Source organism: Triturus cristatus, chromosome 9 (assembly GCF_964204655.1).
Source record: "Triturus cristatus chromosome 9, aTriCri1.1, whole genome shotgun sequence".
In the NCBI taxonomy this organism is placed as follows: Eukaryota; Metazoa; Chordata; class Amphibia; order Caudata; family Salamandridae; genus Triturus; species Triturus cristatus.
Window position 1 is genome coordinate 1,158,149,626 of NC_140592.1, and position 6,000 is coordinate 1,158,155,625.

Here is a 6,000-nt window from a genome sequence, read left to right on the forward strand (position 1 = left end):
TTAGTTCCTCCTTGGAGCATGGACCAAGTACATGTGCTCTTCCTCATCTTTGTTTTTCCTTGTCTTTTTGCAACACACAGTTTTTTAATTTTATAAGTGTTTCAGTATTATTACTGGGCGTGCTATGTGGTTGCCTACTTACAGATTCTTATTTATGTTGCTTTTACCCTATCTTCTGTGTCTATTGCCACTTTAGATACTTAACTCCTGTACTCCTCTTTGCCACTCTACTCTACTCCACTCTATGCCACTCCTCTCCACACAATGGCTCCCTACACCACTTTATTCTGCGCCACTCCAGTCTACTCTATGCAACTCTAATCTACGACATGCCACTGTAGGCCACTCGACTCTATAACATCTACTCCATACCACTCTTCCGTTTCGCATTCCATCTTGAATAAACACCTCTAAGAGATAGGGATTCAGGGTGCCACCCTAAATTGCCTCACAGATTTCCTTAAGGGCAGGACTCAAAGGATTACTCTTGGCCCTTTTCAATCTAAGACTCTGTCTCAGGACAAGGGGGTTCCTCAGGGTGCCGTGTTGAGCCCTATGCTCTTTAACATCTATGTCGCATAAAGCTTTGTCAGGCAAGGGACTCAAATATCTACAGGATAAACTGATTCCATATCTTCCTAGAAGAATTCTTAGACCTAGGAGTCAACTTCTTCTCTGTCCTCGGCATATTCACACGTCTAGGTTTGGTGGTTGAACTTTTTTTTATCCGGCCCCCTACCACTAGAACAAGCTTCCCTTCGTTAGGGCATGCACTGAGTTTTAAGGTTTAAAAAAATCATGGTTGTTCTAATGGCTGCTTCTTCATTATTCTGTTGCTTCAGCGCCGAGATACCCTTCAAGGGCGATTTGCTGCGCTATGTAATGTATCCATTAACATAATATAACTCTACTCTGCGTCATTCTACTCAACCCCACTGTATGCCACCCCACTCTATATCACTCTACTTTATGACACTCTGGGGCCGATTCCGGCTGCAAAACGAACCGACCGACACGGACCCGGACAGAACACCGACCGTCACGGACCAGCACCGTACGACCTATGCAGTACGGTGCAACGCGTGTGAATTACAACCGACACGACGGAATACAAGCCATACGACTGAGCCGTAGGGAAAATAGTGATCCGGATGGAAAACCGACGCGAATATCACCGACCGACAAGAACCCGGAATGAAGCCGACCGACCTGTACCTGCGATGTACGATTTGCGCAGTACGATGCAATGCGTGTAAAACCAGACCGACTCGCACGGAGAACAAGCCGCACGACCGACACGCACAGACAACCCGGCACACAAGCAATAGAGACCGCCGCGAACGACGCGTACCAAACACAGAAGATAGGTAGCGTGAACGAGGCGGAGAAGACGCACGAGACAAAAGCAGCATCCGTTTCCGTCACATGAACGTCTCCATGCAGTAAAAAAAACACAAAGGAAAAAAGACAAAAAAAGGACCAAACAAGCAATGACAAAGCCAATAAATGCCACAAAAAAACATGGGACAAAGACACACCCACCACTCCAACTATATAAAAGACTACAATCACTACCATCATCCCTTGCAAACAGGAGACACAGCCAGCAGCAAACACCAGTACACAGCAACCATAGACACACTCACAACTCACCCATTACACAACTCACACACCATCAGCACCTCATACAAAAGCACACACACATACACCCAGCAAAACCAACACCAACCCACCATCACTTGCACCCTCACACACACATCCCTCACCACCACCACCCATCACCATGCTTCCAAAGAAGATTCTAAAGTTCACAGATAGTGAGTTAGAAGTGCTGGTAGATGAGATCATCAGAGTAGAGCCACATTTGTTTGGTACATTGGTCCGAAGGACCCCCGTCTCACAGAAAACCAAGATGTGGGCAAGAGGATTGTGGACAAGGTGAACGCCCAAGCACCAGCAAGGCACACAAAGGACGACATCCAGAACAGGTGGTATGATGTGCGTAGGAGGGTCAAGAAACTCATCGAAAAAGATCACGCCCTGAGTCAGTGCACCGGCAGTGGCCCTCTTGCCAAACCAGTCTACTTCAGGACCTGGGAGGAGAAGGTGCGGGACATCCTACCACCAGAGAGCGTTCATGGCCTAACAGACAACCCAGAGCCTGGTGAGTACACAAACAACATACCCAAGATTGTGTGGCAAGGGGACAGTGAAACAGTGCACCGCAAGCAAAGCTACACTAACCAATAGATAATCAGCTCAAGATGTGTATGCCAGACAGACAAACACAATACCTGCCATCTCATAGTGACTGGGAACTGTGTCATGACATGCACCAACCTACAAACAAATATAGCAAGCCAGTGGCACTAAGTCAAATAGACCCTGCCAGACAGTTTGACACCACAAACACACCACCTCACAGTGCAGCTGACTGTCAGGAAGGAATAGTGTGGATGCAGGTGAAGTGAGTGTAGCCAAAAGCATGACGGGCCTGTAGTCACAGATAATGCTCCCCCTCCTGATTGGCCCATCAAGACCTCTCAGAAACATGCCCACACCACAGGGAGTGGAAAATGACTGACAAGATGGCTGACACTGGCTCCTGCTGTGGGGAGCACAAGGCCCTGCTAGGGCTTGTGTGCAAATCAGAAGCAGGACACCACTGACTGACATCCTGAAAGACAAATTGCACACCCTAGAATGGAAGCACGTTTCATGATGGGAAGGAGGACTGACAGCCTTGACCATACTAATCAGCATGCGGAGACCCCCCCCTCAACACAAACTCCACACAACTCACCGGGTACAATGAATTGACACACACTTCATTGAAATATCAGCAAAATATACCCCATACTGGGTGCTGCTGTGTGAAGCACAGGGGCTCACTTTGGACTTGTAGCCGAACAAACACCAGGATGTCACAGTCAGCCATCTTGCCATTGCTGTCACACCCCCTCACAGCGAAGCAGAGTCATGAGGGAGGAAGTATGGGCATGCTGGGAAGGGAGGTGTAGCCAAGAGTATGATGGGACTCGCAGTCACAGACAACCTACACCCACCCACATGGCCCAGCAAGATCAAATTAAACCATACTTGCCTCACATGGAGTGGGTAGGGACTGACAAGATGTCTGACACTGGGTTCTGTTGTGGGGAGCCCAAGGCCATGCTGGGAAATGGCCAACAACAAACATCAGGACTTCACAGTCAGCCATCTTGCCATTGCTGTCACACCCCCTCACAGGGAAGCAGAGTCAAGAGGGAGGAAGTATGGGCATGCTGGGAAGGGGGGTGTAGCCAGGAGTATGATGGGACTCACAGTCACAGACAACCTACACCCACCCACATGGCCCAGCAAGATCAAACCGAACCATACTTGCCCCACAGGTAGTGGGTAGGGACTGACAAGATGGCTGACACTGGGCTCTGTTGTGGGGAGCACAAGGCCATGCTGGGAAATGGCCAACAACAAACATCAGGACTTCACAGTCAGCCATCTTGCCATTGCTGTCACACTCCCTCACAGGGAAGCAGAGTCAAGAGAGAGGAAGTATGGGCATGCTGGGAAGGGGGTGTAGCCAAGAGTATGATGGGACTCGCAGTCACAGACAACCTACACCCACCCACATGGCCCAGCAAGATCAAACTGAACCATACTTGCCTCACAGGGAGTGGGTAGGGACTGACAAGATGTCTGACACTGGGCTCTGTTGTGGGGAGCACAAGGTCATGCTGGGAAATGGCCAACAACAATATCAAACTCTGTCCGTGACAAGCTGGGAAAAAGCAGTGTACAGGCAGGCATCTGTTTGAAAAGTAGAAAATGTCATGTTTGTGAACCAACGATGCATGTAGAAAAATAAATCACATTGTGTGTCTCTTCCAAACACAAGTGGTGCTGGGCACCCAGCACCAAATGATGAGGATACCCAGTCCCAGACTCTGGTGAACACTGAGCTCTCTGGTCTGACTCTCTCACTGTCCTCTTCGGATGACGACGACCAACCTGGCCCCTCCGGTGTGAGCCATCATGCAGCACCAGCAGCATCAACATCTGCCCCCCCTGTACCCACGCCTCCAGCATCTGGACACCGACAGGGCACCCCCGCCAACACGGACAGACCAAGGCCAATCAACACCCACAGCACAGGGACACAGGACCCCCCGGAAGCTACAGCAAACACCACCAGCAACACCACCCAAGGGGTCCCAGTGTCACCTGTGTGTCCCGCCGCTGGTCCTGCCCGTGTGGAGAGGGGTGCTGGGAGGGGTGGGAGGCACAGGGCGCGCCTTTCAGAGGGGTCTGGACTGCATGATGACCCCCACCTGGCACGCATCTTAGATGCGTACCAGGATAGCACCGGAGGATTTGGCCAGGTAGTGGGGATCCTCAAGGACATGCAACACGAGCAGGTCGCCCACCATGCCCGCATGGAGGCCAAGTGGGATGACATTACTGTGGTGCATCGGGGCATACTACAATGCCTTCGCAAGATCAACACCAACCTGTCCACACCCCCCTGTGTGCCCACAACATCTGTCGCAACACCATCTGCCAGCGCCACAGGGAGGGAGGAGGACTCTGGCGGAGAGTCCCCTGCACCGCAGAGGCCTGCACATGAGGATCCCCCCCCCCTTGAAGAAGAGGGGTCGTCCGAAGAAGGACATGTGTGGGGAAGATGTCCCAGAACATCCCCCAGGGCCTCTAAACCTGTTCTGGACAATGTCCTTTGTGGGCAACCCGTTCACCTTGTCCAATGGCACACAACTCGCCCACATGATATGGAGGTTTCATGTTGGGTCAATGTATCAGATGACTGTGAACTTTACTCTGGACATTTAATCTACCAGCACTTCCAACTCCAATGTGAACTTTGGGTTCCCAAACCAATGTACAGCACCCACCATCCTGTGCACTTCCCTCACACATGTTTGTAAATAAACTCACCAGTACAACAAACTTGCCTCTGTTGTGATTCCAACTGTTGTCATGTTCAGGGAGATGTCGATCTGCTACACAACACAGTGCATGCCAAATACTGCAACAATGTGACCAAAGTAAGATGAGTCATGGGGATGTGACACATGTGAGGGAGACACACCACTATGGCAACACAAAACATACTCACCATGGCCTTGTTACTCATCACACACAATGATGTTGACCTGAAACGCATTGGCATGCACAGACACAACACCAACCCCAGTCAGTGGTAACAAGTCCACAGGTGAGGTAAGCAGATGTCACTCAGATGTGGGAAGACAGACAACGCACATAACAAAGCGTAGCACAGGTTCATTACACATCAGCAACACATTTATTCCACAATAGTTGCACGGTAATTCTACGTAACAGTGGACACACGCTCTCAATGTGTTGGAGAATGGAAGTCCAGTTGATGGGAATTGTCAACTTCCACACTGGATTTGGCTTCTGGGTGTTGGGGATCAGTGTTGACCACACAACAGGCAAAGTACCCTGGGAAGGACAGACAAGATACAGTCAAAAGCACAGAAGAACAGGAGAGAAATACAATACACATGCACAAAACATGTTGCAAGACACCTACACAAACACTAGTTAGCAGTACTACCCTATTGTGGAGTACACACCAGCTGAATGGACACATCACAGCACGCATCCAGTCAAGTGCCACACAGACACACTCAGACAGCAACGGAGCTGGCACAACACATTCCAGGCTACCTCCATACATTCACATAACAACCCTGGAAACTCACATTCAGGTGAAGCGGACGTCACCATCATCTTCATCATCACTGGCATCTTGGCCCAGGCCGGGATCCTCCACAGGTGCCGGAGGTTGGCCATCGTCATCGTCATCCTGGATGAGAGGCCCCTCCTTCCGCACCACCATGTTGTGTAGCATTCAGCAGACAAGGATTATTTTGCACACCTTTGCAGGTTCATATGGGAGGGCCCCTCCGGTCTTGTCCAGGCAGCGAAAGCGGCTTTTCAGGAGGCCGAATGTCC